The following is an 18,900-nucleotide window of genomic DNA, read 5'->3' as shown; positions in this document are numbered from 1 at the left end:
GAGTTAACAGAACACTAAGCAGTTTCTCAGAAATCTTCTTTCCAGATTTCGTCTGAGGATATTTCCTTTTTCACCATAGACCTCTATTGGCTTCCAAATATCACTTTGCCAATTCCACAAGAACTGTCTTAGCGAAAGGCTTCTTGAGGGGAAAGCGGTCACTCTGTGAGATGATTTCACAGAACACAAAGAAGTTTCTCAGAAAGCTTCTTTCTCTTTGTTATCGGAGGATATTTCCTTTGGCCCTACAGTCTTCAAAGGGATTCGAAATATCTGTTCTCAGATTCCACAGAAATAAGGCTAGCAAAGAGATCCACGAAATACAGATGTAACTCTGTGAGATGAATTAACAGAACACTAAGCAGTTTCTCAGAATGCTGCTTTCCAGATTTCATCCGAGGATATTTCCTTTTTCACCATAGCCGTCAATGGGCTTCCAAATATCACTTTGCCAATTCCACAGGAACTGTCTTAGTGAAAGGCTCCTTGAAGGGAAAGCTGTAACTCCGTGAGATGATTTCACAGAACACAAAGAAGTTTCTCAGAAAGCTTCTTTCTCTTTGTTATCGGAGGATATTTCCTTTGGCCCTGTAGTCTTCAAAAGAATCCGAAATATCTGTTCTCAGATTCCACAGAAATAAGGCTTGCAAAGAGATCCACGAAATACAGATGTAACTCTGTGAGTGGAAGTCACACATCACAGAGAAGTTTCTCAGAAAGCTTCTTTCCGGATATCATCTGAGGATATTTCCTTTTCCAACATAGCCCTCTCTGGGCTTACAAATATCATTTTGCCAATTCCACAAGAACTGTCTTAGCGAAAGGATCTTGAGGGGAAAGCTGTAACTCTGTGAGATGATTTCACAGAACACAAAGAAGTTTCTCAGAAGGCTTGTTTCTCTTTGTTATCGGAGGATATTTCCTTTGGCCCTATAGTCTTCAAAGGGATCCGAAATCTCTGTTCTCAGTTTCCACAGACATAACGCTAACAAAGAGATCCACGAAATACAGATGTAACTCTGTGAGATGAATTAACAGAACACTAAGCAGTTTCTCAGAAAGCTGCTTTCCAGATTCATCTGAGGATATTTCGTTTTTCACCATAGCCCTCTATGGGCTTCCAAATATCACTTTGCCAATTCCATAAGAACTGTCTTAGCGAAAGGAGTCTTGACGGGAAAGATGTAACTCTGTGAGATGATTTCACAGAACACAAAGAAGTTTCTCAGAAAGCTTCTTTCTCTTTGTTATAGGAGGATATTTCCTTTGGCCCTATAGTCTTCAAAGGGATCCGAAATATCTGTTCTCAGATTCCACAGAAATAAGGCTAGCAAACAAATTCACGAAAGACAGATGTAACTCTGTGAGATGAATTAAGAGAACACTACGCATTTTCTCAGAAAGCTGCTTTCCAGATTTCATCTGAGAATATTTCCTTTTTCACCATAGCCCTCTATGGGCTTCCAAATATCACTTTTCCAAATCCACAAGAACTGTCTTAGCGAGCGGCTTGTTGAAGGCAAGCTGTAACTCTGTGTGATGATTTCACAGAACACAAAGAAGTTTCTCAGAAAGCTTCTTTCTCTTTGTTATCGGAGGATATTTCCTTTGGCCCTATAGTCTTCAAAGGGATCCGAAATATCTGTTCTCAGATTCCACAGAAATAAGGCTAGCAAAGAGATCCACGAAATACAGATGTACCTCAGTAAGTGGAAGTCACACATCACAGAGCAGTATCTCAGAAAGCTTCTTTCCAGATTTCATCTGAGGATATTTCCTTTTTCACCTTAGACCTCTATGGGCTTCCAAATATCACTTTGCCAATACCACATGAACTGTATTAGCGAAAGGCATCTTGAGTGGAAAGCTGTAACTCTGTGAGATGATTTCACAAAACACAAAGAAGTTTCTTAGAAAGTTTCTTTCTCTTTGTTATCGGAGGATATTTCCTTTGGCCCTATATTCTTCAAAGGGATCCGAAATATCTGTTCTCAGATTCCACAGAAAAAAGGTGAGCAAAGAGATCCACTAAAAAGAGATGTAACTCTGTGAGGTGAGTTAACAGAACACTAAGCAGTTTCTCAGAAATCTTCTTTCCAGATTTCGTCTGAGGATATTTCCTTTTTCACCATAGACCTCTATTGGCTTCCAAATATCACTTTGCCAATTCCACAAGAACTGTCTTAGCGAAAGCCTTCTTGAGGGGAAAGCTGTAACTCTGTGAGATGATTTCACAGAACACAAAGAAGTTTCTCAGAAAGCTTCTTTCTCTTTGTTATCGGAGGATATTTCCTTTGGCCCTACAGTCTTCAAAGGGATTCGACATATCTGTTCTCAGATTCCACAGAAATAAGGCTAGCAAAGAGATCCACGAAATACAGATGTAACTCTGTGAGATGAATTAACAGAACACTAAGCAGTTTCTCAGAAAGCTTCTTTCCAGATTTCATCTGAGGATATTTCCTTTTTCACCATAGCCGTCTATGGGCTTCCAAATATCACTTTGCCAATTCCACAAGAACTGTCTTAGCGAAAGGCTTCTTGAGGGGAAAGCTTTAACTCCGTGAGATGATTTCACGGAACACAGAGAAGTTTCTCAGAAAGCTTCTTTCTCTTTGTTATCAGAGGATATTTCTTTTGGCCCTATAGTCTTCAAAGGGATCCGAAATATCTGTTCTCAGATTCCACAGAAATAAGGCTAGCAAAGAGAACCACGAAATACAGATGTAACTCTGTGAGTGGAAGTCAAACATCACAGAGAAGTTTCTCAGAAGGCTTCTTTCCAGATTTCATTTGAGGATATTTTCTTTTTCACCATAGCCCTCTATGGGCTTCCAAATATCACTTTGCCAATTCCACAAGAACTGTCTTAGTGAAAGGCTTCTTCAAGGGAAAGCTGTAACTCTGTGAGATGATTTCACAGAACACAAAGAAGTTTCTCAGAAATCTTCTTTCTCTTTGTTATCGGAGAATATTTCCTTTGGCCCTATAGTCTTCAAAGGGATCCGAAATATCTGTTCTCAGATTCCACAGAAATAAGGCTAGCAAAGAGATCCACGAAATACAGATGTAACTCTCTGAGTGGAAGTCACACATCACAGAGCAGTTTCTCAGAAAGCTTCTTTACAGATTTCATCTGAGGATATTTCCTTTTTCACCATAGCCCTATATGGGCTTCCAAATATCACTTTTCCAAATCCACAAGAACTGTCTTAGCGAGCGACTTCCTGAGGGGAAAGCTGTAACTCTGTGAGATGATTTCGCAGAGCACAAAGAAGTACCTCAGAAAGCTTCTTTCTCTTTGTTACCGGAGGATATTTCCTTTGGCCCTATAGTCTTCAAATGGATCCGAAATATCTTTTCTCAGATTCCACAGAAATAAGGCTAGCAAAGAGATTCACGAAATACAGATGTAACTCTGTGAGTGGAAGTCACACATCACAGAGAAGTTTCTCAGAAAGCTTCTTTCCAGATTTCATCTGAGGATATTTCCTTTTCACCATAGCCCTCTATGGGCTTCCAAATATCACATTGTAAATTCCACAAGAACTGTCTTAGCGAAAGGTTTCTTGAGGGGAAAGCTGTAACTCTGTGAGATGATTTCACAGAACACAAAGAAGTTTCTCAGAAAGCTTCTTTCTCTTTGTTTTCGGAGGATATTTCCTTTGGCCCTATAGTCTTCAAAGAGATCCGAAATATCTGTTCTCAGATACCACAGAAATAAGGTTAACAAAGAGATCCACTAAATAAAGATGTAACTCTGTCAGGTGAATTAACAGAACACTAAGCAGTTTCTCAGAAAGCTTCTTTCCAGATTTCGTCTGAGGATATTTCCTTTTTCCCCATAGTCCTCTATGGGCTTCAAAATATCACTTTTCCAATTCCACAAGAACTGTCTTAGCGAAAAGCTTCTTGAGGGGAAAGCTGTAACTCTGTGAGATGATGTCACAGAACAAAGAAGTTTCTCAGAAGGCTTCTTTCTCTTTGTTATCGGAGGATATTTCCTTTAGCCCTACAGTCTTCAAAGGGATTCGAAATATCTGTTCTCAGATTCCACAGAAATGAGGCTAGCAAAGAGATCCACGATATACAGATGTAACTCTGTGAGGTGAATTAACAGAACACTAAGCAGTTTCTCAGAAAGCTTCTTTCCAGATTTCATCTGAGGATATTTGCTTTTTCACCATAGCCGTCTAAGGGCTCCAAAATGTCACTTTGCCAATTCCACAAGAACTGTCTTAGCGAAAGGCTTCTTGAGGGGAAAGCTGTAACTCTGTGAGATGATTTCACAGAACACAAAGAAGTTTCTCAGAAAGCTTCTTTCTCTTTGTTATCGGAGGATATTTCCCTTGTCCCTGTAGTCTTCAAAGGGATCCGAAATATCTGTTCTCAGATTCCACAGAAATAAGTCTAGCAAAGAGATCCACGAAATACAGATGTAACTCTGTGAGTGGAAGTCACACATCACAGAGAGGTTTCTCGGAAAGCTTCTTTCCAGATTTCATCTGAGGATATTTCCTTTTCCAACATAGCCCTCTCTGGGCTTTCAAATATCATTTTGCCAATTCCACAAGAACTGTCTTAGCGAAAGGATCTTGAGGGGAAAGCTGTAACTCTGTGAGATAATTTCACAGAACACAAAGAAGTTTCTCAGAAAGCTTCTTTCTCTTTGTTATCGGAGGATATTTCCTTTGGCCCTATGGTCTTCAAAGGGATCCGAAATCTCTGTTCTCAGATTCCAAAGAAATAAGGCTAGCCAAGAGATCCAGGAAATACAGATGTAACTCTGTGAGATGAATTAACAGAACACTAAGCAGTTTCTCAGAAAGCTGCTTTCCAGATTTCATCTGAGGATATTTCCTTTTTCACGATAGCCCTCTATGGGCTTCGAAATATCACTTTGCCAATTCCACAAGAACTGTCTTAGCGAAAGGAGTCTTGACGGGAAAGATATAACTCTGTGAGATGATTTCACAGAACACAAAGTAGTTTCTCAGAAAGCTTCTTTCTCTTTGTTATCGGAGGATATTTCCTTTGACCCTATAGTCTTCAAAGGGATCCGAAATCTCTGTTCTCGGATTACAAAGAAATTAGGCTAGCCAAGAAATCCACGAAATACAGATGTAACTCTGTGAGATGAATTAACAGAACACTAAGCAGTTTCTCAGAAAGCTGCTTTCCAGATTTCATCTGAGGATATTTCCTTTTTCACCATAGACCTCTATGGGCTTCCAAATATCACTTTGCCAATTCCACAAGAACTGTCTTAGCGAAAGGAGTCTTGACGGGAAAGATGTAACTCTGTGAGATGATTTCACAGAACACAAAGAAGTTTCTCAGAAAGCTTCTTTCTCTTTGTTATCGGAGGATATTTCCTTTGGCCCTATAGTCTTCAAAGGGATCCGAAATATCTGTTCTCAGATTCCGCAGAAATAAGGTTAGCAAAGACATCCACGAAATACAGATGTAACTCTGTGAGATGAATTAACAGAACACTACGCATTTTCTCAGAAAGCTGCTTTCCAGATTTCATCTGAGGATATTTCCTTTTTCACCATAGCCCTCTATGGGCTTCCAAATATCACTTTTCCAAATCCACAAGAACTGTCTTAGGGAGCGGCTGTTGAAGGCAAAGCTGTAACTCTGTGAGATGGTTTCACAAAACACAAAGAAGTTTCTCAGAAAGCTTCTTTCTCTTTGTTATCGGAGGATATTTCCTTTGGCCGTATAGTCTTCAAAGGGATCCGAAATATCTGTTCTCAGATTCCACAGAAATAAGGCTAGCAAAGAGATCCACGAAATACAGATGTAACTCTGTAAGTGGAAGACACACATCACAGAGAAGTTTCTCAGAAAGCTTCTTTCCAGATTTCATCTGAGGATATTTACTTTTTCACCATAGCCCTCTATGGGCTTCCAAATATCATTTTGCCAATTCCACAAGAACTGTCTTAGCGAGCGGCTTGCTGAAGGCAAAGCTGTAACTCTGTGAGATGATTTCACAGAACACAAAGAAGTTTCTCAGAAAGCTTCTTTCTCTTTGTTATCGGAGGATATTTCCTTTGGTCCTTTAGTCTTCAAAGGGATCCGAAATCTCTGTTCTCAGATTACAAAGAAATAAGGCTAGCCAAGAGATCCACGAAATACAGATGTAACTCTGTGAGATGAATTAACAGAACACTAAGCAGTTTCTCAGAAAGCTGCTTTCCAGATTTCATCTGAGGATATTTCCTTTTTCACCATAGACCTCTATGGGCTTCCAAATATCCTTTGCCAATTCCACAAGAACTGTCGTAGCGAAAGGAGTCTTGACGGGAAAGATGTAACTCTGTGAGATGATTTCACAGAACACAAAGAAGTTTCTCAGAAAGCTTCTTTCTCTTTGTTATCGGAGGATATTTCCTTTGGCCCTATAGTCTTCAAAGGGATTCGAAATATCTGTTCTCAGATTCCACAGAAATAAGGCTAGCAAAGAGATCCACGAAATACAGATGTAACTCTGTGAGGTGAATTAACAGAACACTAAGCAGTTTCTAAGAAAGCTTCTTTCCAGATTTCATCTGAGGATATTTCCTTTTTCACCATAGCCGTCTAAGGGCTCCAAAATGTCACTTTGCCAATTCCACAAGAACTGTCTTAGCGAAAGGCTTCTTGAGGGGAAAGCTGTAACTCTGTGAGATGATTTCACAGAACACAAAGAAGTTTCTCAGAAAGCTTCTTTCTGTTTGTTATCGGAGGATATTTCCCTTGTCCCTATAGTCTTCAAAGGGATCCGAAATATCTGTTCTCAGATTCCACAGAAATAAGGATAGCAACGAGATCCACGAAATACAGATGTAACTCTGTGAGTGGAAGTCACACATCACAGAGAAATTTCTCAGAAAGCTTCTTTCCAGATTTCATCTGAGGATATTTCGTTTTTCACCATAGCCGTCTAGTGGCCTCCAAATATCACTTTGACAATTCCACAAGAACTGTCTTAGCGAAAGGCTTCTTGAGGGGAAAGCTGTAACTCCGTGAGATGATTTCACGGAACACAAAGAAGTTTCTCAGAAAGCTTCTTTCTCTTTGTTATCAGAGGATATTTCTTTTGGCCCTTTAGTCTTCAATGGGATCCGAAATATCTGTTCTCAGATTCCACAGAAATAAGGCTAGCAAAGAGATCCACGAAATACAGATGTAACTCTGTGAGTGGAAGTCACACATCACAGAGAAGTTTCTCAGAAAGCTTCTTTCCAGATATCATCTGAGGATATTTTCTTTTTCACCGTAGACCTCTATGGACTTCCAAATATCACTTTGCCAATTCCACAAGAACTGTCTTAGTGAAAGGCTTCTTGAACGGAAAGATGTAACTCTGTGAGATGATTTCACAGAACACAAAGAAGTTTCTCAGAAAGCTTCTCTCTTTGTTATCAGAGGATATTTCTTTTGGCCCTATAGTCTTCAATGGGATCCGAAATATCTGTTCTCAGATTCCACAGAAATAAGGCTAGCAAAGACATCCACGAAATACAGATGTAACTCTGTGAGTTGAATTAACAGAACACTACGCATTTTCTCAGAAAGCTGCTTTCCAGATTTCATCTGAGGATATTTCCTTTTTCACCATAGCCCTCTATGGGCTTCCAAATATCACTTTTCCAAATCCACAAGAACTGTCTTAGCGAGCGGCTTGTTGAAGGCAAAGCTGTAACTCTGTGAGATGATTTCACAGAACACAAAGAAGTTTCTCAGAAAGCTTGTTTCTCTTTGTTATCGGAGGATATTTCCTTTGGCCCGATAGTCTTCAAAGGGATCCGAAATATCTGTACTCAGATTCCACAGAAATAAGGCTAGCAAAGAGATCCACGAAATACAGATGTAACTCTGTGAGTGGAAGTCACACATCACAGAGAAGTTTCTCAGAAAGCTTCTTTACAGATTTCATCTGAGGATATTTCCTTTTTCACCATAGCCCTCTATGGGCTTCCAAATATCACTTTTTCAATTCCACAAGAACTGTCTTAGCGAAAGGCTTCTTGAGGGGAAAGCTGTAACTCTGTGAGATGATTTTACAGAACACAAAGAGGTTTCTCAGAAAGCTTCTTTCTCTTTGTTATCGGAGGATATTTCCTTTGGCCCTATAGTCTTCAAAGGGATTCGAAATATCTGTTCTCAGATTCCACAGAAATAAGGCTAGCAAAGAGATCCACGAAATACAGATGTAACTCTGTGAGATGAATTAACAGAACACTAAGCAGTTTCTCAGAAAGCTTCTTTCCAGATTTCATCTGAGGATATTTCCTTTTTCACCATAGCCGTCTATGGGCTTCCAAATAACACTTTGCCAATTCCACAAGAACTGTCTTAGCGAAAGGCTTCTTGAGGGGAAAGCTGTAACTCCGTGAGATGATTTCACGGAACACAAAGAAGTTTCTCAGAAAGCTTCTTTCTCTTTGTTATCAGAGGATATTTCTTTTGGCCCTTTAGTCTTCAATGGGATCCGAAATATCTGTTCTCAGATTCCACAGAAATAAGGCTAGCAAAGAGATCCACGAAATACAGATGTAACTCTGTGAGTGGAAGTCACACATCACAGAGAAGTTTTTCAGAAAGCTTCTTTCCAGATATAATCTGAGGATATTTTCTTTTTCACCGTAGCCCTCTATGGGCTTCCAAATATCACTTTGCCAATTCCACAAGAACTGTCTTAGTGAAAGGCTTCTTGAACGGAAAGTTGTAACTCTGTGAGATGATTTCACAGAACACAAAGAAGTTTCTCAGAAAGCTTCTTTCTCTTTGTTATCAGAGGATATTTCTTTTGGCCCTATAGTCTTTAAAGGGATCCGAAATATCTGTTCTCAGATTCCACAGAAATAAGACTAGCAATGAGATCCACGAAATACAGATGTAACTCTGTGAGCGGAAGTCACACATCACAGAGAAGTTTCTCAGAAAGCTTCTTTCCAGATTTCATCTGAGGATATTTCCTTTTTCACCATAGCCCTCTAGGGGCTTCCAAATATCACTTTTCCAAATCCACAAGAACTGTCTTAGCGAGCGACTTCCTGAGGGGAAAGCTGTAACTCTGTGAGATGATTTCACAGAACACAAAGAAGTACCTCAGAAAGCTTCTTTCTCTTTGTTATCGGAGGATATTTCCTTTGGCCCTATAGTCTTCAAAGCGATCCGAAATATCTGTTCTCAGATTCCACAGAAATAAGGCTAGCAAAGAGATCCACGAAATACAGATGTAACTCTGTGAGTGGAAGTCACACATCACAGAGAAGTTTCTCAGAAAGCTTCTTTCCAGATTTCATCTGAGGATATTTCCTTTTCACCATAGCCCTCTATGGGCTTCCAAATATCACTTTGCAAATTCCACAAGAACTGTCTTAGCGAAAGGCTTCTTGAGGGGAAAGCTGTAACTCTGTGAGATGATTTCACAGAACACAAAGAAGTTTCTCAGAAAGCTTCTTTCTCTTTGTTATCGGAGGATATTTCCTTTGGCCCTATAGTCTTCAAAGGGATCCGAAATATCTGTACTCAGATTCCTCAGAAATAAGGCTAGCAAAGAGATCCACGAAATACAGATGTAACTCTGTGAGTGGAAGTCACTCATCACAGAGAAGTTTCTCAGAAAGCTTCTTTACAGATTTCATCTGAGGATATTTCCTTTTTCACCATAGCCCTCTATGGGCTTCCAAATATCACTTTGCCAATTCCACAAGAACTGTCTTAGCGAAAGGCTTTTTGAGGGGAAAGCTGTAACTCTGTGAGATGATTTCACAGAACACAAAGAGGTTTCTCAGAAGCTTCTTTCTCTTTGTTATCGGAGGATATTTCCTTTGGCCCTATAGTCTTCAAAGGGATTCGAAATATCTGTTCTCAGATTCCACAGAAATAAGGCTAGCAAAGAGATCCACGAAATACAGATGTAACTCTGTGAGATGAATTAACAGAACACTAAGCAGTTTCTCAGAAAGCTTCTTTCCAGATTTCATCTGAGGATATTTCCTTTTTCACCATAGCCGTCTATGGGCTTCCAAATAACACTTTGCCAATTCCACAAGAACTGTCTTAGCGAAAGGCATCTTGAGGGGAAAGCTGTAACTCCGTGAGATGATTTCACGGAACACAAAGAAGTTTCTCAGAAAGCTTCTTTCTCTTTGTTATCAGAGGATATTTCTTTTGGCCCTTTAGTCTTCAATGGGATCCGAAATATCTGTTCTCAGATTCCACAGAAATAAGGCTAGCAAAGAGATCCACGAAATACAGATGTAACTCTGTGAGTGGAAGTCACACGTCACAGAGAAGTTTCTCAGAAAGCTTCTTTCCAGATATCATCTGAGGATATTTTCTTTTTCACCGTAGACCTCTATGGGCTTCCAAATATCACTTTGCCAATTCCACAAGAACTGTCTTAGTGAAAGGCTTCTTGAACGGAGAGTTGTAACTCTGTGAGATGATTTCACAGAACACAAAGAAGTTTCTCAGAAAGCTTCTTTCTCTTTGTTATCAGAGGATATTTCTTTTGGCCCTATAGTCTTCAATGGGATCCGAAATATCTGTTCTCAGATTCCACAGAAATAAGGCTAGCAAAGACATCCACGAAATACAGATGTAACTCTGTGAGTTGAATTAACAGAACACTACGCATTTTCTCAGAAAGCTGCTTTCCAGATTTCATCTGAGGATATTTCCTTTTTCACCATAGCCCTCTATGGGCTTCCAAATATCACTTTTCCAAATCCACAAGAACTGTCTTAGCGAGCGGCTTGTTGAAGGCAAAGCTGTAACTCTGTGAGATGATTTCACAGAACACAAAGAAGTTTCTCAGAAAGCTTCTTTCTCTTTTTTATCGGAGGATATTTCCTTTGGCCCTATAGTCTTCAAAGGGATCCGAAATCTCTGTTTTCAGATTCCACAGAAATAAGGCTAGCAAAGAGATCCACGAAATACAGATGTAACTCTGTGAGATGAATTAACAGAACACTAAGCAGTTTCTCAGAGAGATTCTTTCCAGATTTCATCTGAGGATATTTCCTTTTTCACCATAGCCCTCTATGGGCTTCCAAATATCACTTTGCCAATTCCACAAGAACTGTCTTAGCGAAAGGAGTCTTGACGGGAAAGATGTAACTCTGTGAGACGATTTCACAGAACACAAAGAAGTTTCTCAGAAAGCTTCTTTCTCTTTGTTATCGGAGGATATTTCCTTTGGCCTTATAGTCTTCAAAGGGATCCGAAATATCTGTTCTCAGATTCCACAGAAATAAGGCTAGCAAAGAGATCCACGAAATTCAGATGTAACTCTGCGAGATGAATTAACAGAACACTAAGCAGTTTCTCAGAAAGCTTCTTTCCAGATTTCATCTGAGGATATTTCCTTTTCCAACGTAGCCCTCTCTGGGCTTACAATTATCATTTTGCCAATTCCACAAGAACTGTCTTAGCGAAAGGATCTTGAGGGGAAAGCTGTAATTCTGTGAGATGATTTCACAGAACACAAAGAAGTTTCTCAGAAAGCTTCTTTCTCTTTGTTATCGGAGGATATTTCCTTTGACCCTATAGTCTTCAAAGGGATCCGAAATATCTGTTCTCAGATTCCACAGAAATAAGGCTAGCAAAGACATCCACGAAATACAGATGTAACTCTGTGCGATGAATTAACAGAACACTACGAATTTTCACAGAAAGCTGCTTTCCAGATTTCATCTGAGGATATTTCCTTTTTCACCATAGCCCTCTATGGGCTTCCAAATATCACTTTTCCAAATCCACAAGAACTGTCTTAGGGAGTGGCTGTTGAAGGCAAAGCTGTAACTCTGTGAGATGATTTCACAGAACACAAAGAAGTTTCTCAGAAAGCTTCTTTCCCTTTGTTATCGGAGGATATTTCCTTTGGCCCTATAGTCTTCAAAGGGATCCGAAATATCTGTTCTCAGATTCAACAAAAATAAGGCTAGCAAAGAGATCCACGAAATACAGATGTAACTCTGTAAGTGGAAGTCACACATCACAGAGAAGTTTCTCAGAAAGCTTCTTTCAAGATTTCATCTGAGGATATTTCCTTTTTCACCATAGACCTCTATGGGCTTCCAAATATCACTTTGCCAATACCACATGAACTGTCTTAGCGAAAGGCTTCTTGAGGGGAAAGCAGTAAGTCTGTTAGATGATTTCACCAAACACAAAGAATTTTCTTAGAAAGCTTCTTTCTCTTTGTTATCAAAGGATATTTCCTTTGGCCCTATATTCTTCAAAGGGATCGGAAATATCTGTTCTCAGTTTCCACAGAAATAAGGTTAGCAAAGAGATCAACTAAAAAGACATGTAACTCTGTGAGGTGAGTTAATAGAACACTAAGCAGTTTCTCAGAAATCTTCTTTTCAGATTTCGTCTGAGCATATTTCCTTTTTCACCATAGACCTCTATGGGCTTCCAAATATCACTTTGCCAATTCCACAAGAACTGTCTTAGCGAAAGGCTTCTTGAGGGGAAAGCTGTAACTCTGTGAGATGATTTCACAGAACACAAAGAAGTTTCTCAGAAAGCTTCCTTCTCTTTGTTATCGGAGGATATTTCCTTTGGCCCTATAGTCTTCAAAGGGATTCGAAATATCTGTTCTCAGATTGCACAGAAATAAGGCTAGCAAAGAGATCCACGAAATACAGATGTAACTATGTGAGTGGAAGTCACACATCACAGAGCAGTTTCTCAGAGAGCTTCTTTCCAGATTTCATCTGAGGATATTTCCTTTTTCACCATAGCCGTTTATGGGCCTCCAAATATCACTTTGCCAATTCCACAAGAACTGCCTTAGCGAAACGCTTCTTGAGGGGAAAGCTGTAACTCCGTGAGATGATTTCACGGAACACAAAGAAGTTTCTCAGAAAGCTTCTTTCTCTTTGTTATCAGAGGATATTTCTTTTGGCCCTATAATCTTCAATGGGATCCGAAATATCTGTTCTCAGATTCCACAGAAATAAGGCTAGCAAAGAGATCCACGAAATACAGATGTAACTCTGTGAGAGGAAGTCACACATCACAGAGAAGTTTCTCAGAAAGCTTCTTTCCAGATTTCATCTGAGGATATTTTCTTTTTCACCATAGCCCTCTATGGGCTTCCAAATATCACTTTGCCAATTCCACAGGAACTGTCTTAGCGGAAGGCTTCTTGAGGAGAAAGCTGTAACTCTGTGAGATGATTTCACAGAACACAAAGAGGTTTCTCAGAAAGCTTCTTTCTCTTTGTTATCGGATGATATTTCCTTAGGCCCTATAGTCTTCAAAGACATCCGAAATATCTGTTACCAGATTCCACAGAAATAAGGTTAGCAAAGAGATCCACTAAATAAAGATGTAACTCTCTGAGGTGAATTAACAGAACACTAAGCAGTTTCTCAGAAAGGTTCTTTCCAGATTTCGTCTGAGGATATTTCCTTTTTCACCATAGCCCTCTATGGGCTTCCAAATATCATTTTGCAAATTCCACAAGAACTGTCTTAGCGAGTGGCTTGTTGAAGGCAAAGCGGTAACTCTGTGAGATGATTTCACAGAACACAAAGAAGTTTCTCAGAAAGCTTCTTTCTCTTTGTTATCGGGGGATATTTCCTTTGGCCCTATAGTCTTCAAAGGGATCCGAAATATCTGTTCTCAGATTCAACAAAAATAAGGCTAGCAAAGAGATCCACGAAATACCGATGTAACTCTGTAAGTGGAAGTCACACATCACAGAGAAGTTTCTCAGAAAGCTTCTTTCTAGATTTCATCTGAGGATATTTCCTTTTTCACCATAGACCTCTATGGGCTTCCAAATATCACTTTGCCAATACCACATGAACTGTCTTAGCGAAAGGCTTCTTGAGGGGAAAGCTGTAAGTCTGTGAGATGATTTCACCAAACACAAAGAAGTTTCTTAGAAAGCTTCTTTCTCTTTGTTATCAAAGGATATTTCCTTTGGCCCTATATTCTTCAAAGGGATCGGAAATATCTGTTCTCAGATTCCACAGAAATAAGGTTAGCAAAGAGATCAACTAAAAAGACATGTAACTCTGTGAGGTGAGTTAATAGAACACTAAGCAGTTTCTCAGAAATCTTCTTTTCAGATTTCGTCTGAGCATATTTCCTTTTTCACCATAGACCTCTATGGGCTTCCAAATATCACTTTGCCAATTCCACAAGAACTGTCTTAGCGAAAGGCTTCTTGAGGGGAAAGCTGTAACTCTGTGAGATGATTTCACAGAACACAAAGAAGTTTCTCAGAAAGCTTCCTTCTCTTTGTTATCGGAGGATATTTCCTTTGGCCCTATAGTCTTCAAAGGGATTCGAAATATCTGTTCTCAGATTCCACAGAAATAAGGCTAGCAAAGAGATCCACGAAATACAGATGTAACTCTGTGAGGTGAATTAACAGAACACTAAGCAGTTTCTCAGAAAACTTCTTTCCAGATTTCATCTGAGGATATTTCCTTTTTCACCATAGCCGTCTAAGGCCTCCAAAATGTCACTTTGCCAATTCCACAAGAACTGTCTTAGCGAAAGGCTTCTTGAGGGGAAAGCTGTAACTCTGTGAGATGATTTCACAGAACACAAAGAAGTTTCTCAGAAAGCTTCTTTCTCTTTGTTATCGGAGGATATTTCCCTTGTCCCTATAGTCTTCAAAGGGATCAGAAATATCTGTTCTCAGATTCCACAGAAATAAGGCTAGCAAAGAGATCCACGAAATACAGATGTAACTATGTGAGTGGAAGTCACACATCACAGAGCAGTTTCTCAGAAAGCTTCTTTCCAGATTTCATCTGAGGATATTTCCTTTTTCAACATAGCCGTTTATGGGCCTCCAAATATCACTTTGCCAATTCCAGAAGAACTGTCTTAGCGAAACGCTTCTTGAGGGGAAAGCTGTAACTCCGTGAGATGATTTCACGGAACACAAAGAAGTTTCTCAGAAAGCTTCTTTCTCTTTGTTATCAGAGGATATTTCTTTTGGCCCTATAGTCTTCAATGGGATCCGAAATATCTGTTCTCAGATTCCACAGAAATAAGGCTAGCAAAGAGATCCACGAAATACAGATGTAACTCTGTGAGAGGAAGTCACACATCACAGAGAAGTTTCTCAGAAAGCTTCTTTCCAGATTTCATCTGAGGATATTTTCTTTTTCACCATAGCCCTCTATGGGCTTCCAAATATCACTTTGCCAATTCCACAAGAACTGTCTTAGCGGAAGGCTTCTTGAGGAGAAAGCTGTAACTCTGTGAGATGATTTCACAGAACACAAAGAGGTTTCTCAGAAAGCTTCTTTCTCTTTGTTATCGGATGATATTTCCTTAGGCCCTATAGTCTTCAAAGACATCCGAAATATCTGTTATCAGATTCCACAGAAATAAGGTTAGCAAAGAGATCCACTAAATAAAGATGTAACTCTCTGAGGTGAATTAACAGAACACTAAGCAGTTTCTCAGAAAGGTTCTTTCCAGATTTCGTCTGAGGATATTTCCTTTTTCACCATAGCCCTCTATGGGCTTCCAAATATCATTTTGCAAATTCCACAAGAACTGTCTTAGCGAGTGGCTTGTTGAAGGCAAAGCGGTAACTCTGTGAGATGATTTCACAGAACACAAAGAAGTTTCTCAGAAAGCTTCTTTCTCTTTGTTATCGGGGGATATTTCCTTTGGCCCTATAGTCTTCAAAGGGATCCGAAATATCTGTTCTCATTTTACAAAGAAATAAGGCTAGCCAAGAGATCCACGAAATACAGATGTAACTCTGTGAGATGAATTAACAGAACACTAAGCAGTTTCTCAGAAAGCTGCTTTCCAGATTTCATCTGAGGATATTTCCCTTTTGACCATAGCCCTCTATGGGATTCCAAATATCAGTTTTCCAAATCCACAAGAACTGTCTTAGCGAGCGGCTTGTTGAAGGTAAAGCTGTAACTCTGTGAGATGATTTCACAGAACACAAAGAAGTTTCTCAGAAAGCTTCTTTCTCTTTGTTATCGGAGGATATTTCCTTTGGCCCTATAGTCTTCAAAGGGATCCGAAATATCTGTTCTCAGATTCCACAGAAATAAGGCTAGCAAAGAGATCCACGAAATACAGATGTAACTCTGTAAGTGGAAGTCACACATCACAGAGCAGTTTCTCAGAAAGCTTCTTTCCAGATTTCATCTGAGGATATTTCCTTTTTCACCATAGACCTCTAGGGGCTTCCAAATATCACTTTGCCAATACCACAAGAACTGTTTTAGCGAAACGCTTCTTGAGGGTAAAGCTGTAACTCTGTGAGATGATTTCACCAAACACAAAGAAGTTTCTTAGAAAGCTTCTTTCTCTTTGTTATCGGAGGATATTTCCTTTGGCCCTATATTCTTCAAAGGGATCGGAAATATCTTTTCTCAGATTCCACAGAAATAAGGTTAGCAAAGAGATCCACTAAATAGAGATGTAACTCTGTGAGGTGAGTTAATAGAACACTAAGCAGTTTCTCAGAAATCTTCTTTCCAGATTTCGTCTGAGGATATTTCCTTTTTCACCATAGACCTCTACGGGCTTCCAAATATCACTTTGCCAATTCCACAAGAACTGTCTTAGCGAACGGCTTCTTGAGGGGAAAGCTGTAACTCTGTGAGATGATTTCACAGAACACAAAGAAGTTTCTCAGAAAGCTTCTTTCTCTTTGTTATCGGAGGATATTTCCTTTGGCCCTATAGTCTTCAAAGGGATCCGAAATATCTGTTCTCAGATTCCACAGAAATAAGGCTAGCAAAGAGATCCACGAAATTCAGATGTAACTCTGCGAGATGAATTAACAGAGCACTAAGCAGTTTCTCAGAAAGCTTCTTTCCAGATTTCATCTGAGGATATTTCCTTTTTCACCATAGCCGTCTAAGTGTTCCCAAATGTCACTTTGCCAATTCCACAAGAACTGTCTTAGCGAAAGGCTTCTTGAGGGGAAAGCTGTAACTCTGTGAGATGATTTCACAGAACACAAAGAAGTTTCTCAGAAAGCTTCTTTCTCTTTGTTATCGGAGGATATTTCCCTTGTTCCTATAGTCTTCAAAGGGATCCGAAATATCTGTTCTCAGATTCCACAGAAATAAGGCTAGCAAAGAGATCAACAAAATACAGATGTAACTCTGTGAGTGGAAGTCACACATCACAGAGAAGTTTCTCAGAAAGCTTCTTTCCAGATTTCATCTGAGGATATTTCCTTTTCCAACGTAGCCCTCTCTGGGCTTACAATTATCATTTTGCCAATTCCACAAGAACTGTCTTAGCGAAAGGATCTTGAGGGGAAAGATGTAATTCTGTGAGATGATTTCACAGAACACAAAGAAGTTTCTCAGAAAGCTTCTTTCTCTTTGTTATCGGAGGATATTTCCTTTGTCCCTATAGTCTTCAAAGGGATTCGAAATCTCTGTTCTCAGATTCCACAGAAATAAGGTTAGCAAATAGATGCACGAAATACAGATGTAACTCTGTGAGATGAATTAACAGAACACTAAGCAGTTTCTCAGAAAGCTGCTTTCCAGATTTCATCTGAGGATATTTCCTTTTTCACCGTAGCCCTCTATGGGCTTCCAAATATCATTTTGCCAATTCCACAAGGACTGTCTTAGCGAAAGGAGTCTTGACGAGAAAGATGTAACTCTGTGAGATGATTTCACAGAACACAAAGAAGTTTCTCAGAAAGCTTCTTTCTCTTTGTTATCGGAGGATATTTCCTTTGGCCCTATAGTCTTCAAAGGGATCCGAAATCTCTGTTTTCAGATTCCACAGAAATAAGGCTAGCAAAGAGATCCACGAAATACAGATGTAACTCTCTGAGATGAATTAACAGAACACTAAGCAGTTTCTCAGAGAGATTCTTTCCAGATTTCATCTGAGGATATTTCCTTTTTCACCATAGCCCTCTATGGGCTTCCAAATATCACTTTGCCAATTCCACAAGAACTGTCTTAGCGAAAGGAGTCTTGACGGGAAAGATGTAACTCTGTGAGATGATTTCACAGAACACAAAGAAGTTTCTCAGAAAGCTTCTTTCTCTTTGTTATCGGAGGATATTTCCTTTGGCCCTATAGTCTTCAAAGGGATCAGAAATATCTGTACTCAGATTCCACAGAAATAAGGCTAGCAAAGAGATCCACGAAATACAGATGTAACTCTGTGAGTGGAAGTCACACATCACAGAGAAGTTTCTCAGAAAGCTTCTTTACAGATTTCATCTGAGGATATTTCCTTTTTCACCATAGCCGTCTATGGGCTTCCAAATAACACTTTGCCAATTCCACAAGAACTGTCTTAGCGAAAGGCTTCTTGAGGGGAAAGCTGTAACTCCGTGAGATGATTTCACGGAACACAAAGAAGTTTCTCAGAAAGCTTCTTTCTCTTTGTTATCAGAGGATATTTCTTTTGGCCCTTTAGTCTTCAATGGGATCCGAAATATCTGTTCTCAGATTCCACAGAAATAAGGCTAGCAAAGAGATCCACGAAATACAGATGTAACTCTGTGAGTGGAAGTCACACATCACAGAGAAGTTTCTCAGAAAGCTTCTTTCCAGATATCATCTGAGGATATTTTCTTTTTCACCGTAGACCTCTATGGACTTCCAAATATCACTTTGCCAATTCCACAAGAACTGTCTTAGTGAAAGGCTTCTTGAACGGAAAGATGTAACTCTGTGAGATGATTTCACAGAACACAAAGAAGTTTCTCAGAAAGCTTCTCTCTTTGTTATCAGAGGATATTTCTTTTGGCCCTATAGTCTTCAATGGGATCCGAAATATCTGTTCTCAGATTCCACAGAAATAAGGCTAGCAAAGACATCCACGAAATACAGATGTAACTCTGTGAGTTGAATTAACAGAACACTACGCATTTTCTCAGAAAGCTGCTTTCCAGATTTCATC

The sequence above is a fragment of the Macaca fascicularis genome, chromosome 14, assembly GCF_037993035.2.
Source record: "Macaca fascicularis isolate 582-1 chromosome 14, T2T-MFA8v1.1".
Taxonomy (NCBI): Eukaryota; Metazoa; Chordata; class Mammalia; order Primates; family Cercopithecidae; genus Macaca; species Macaca fascicularis.
Note: the sequence above shows the minus strand (reverse complement) of the source record.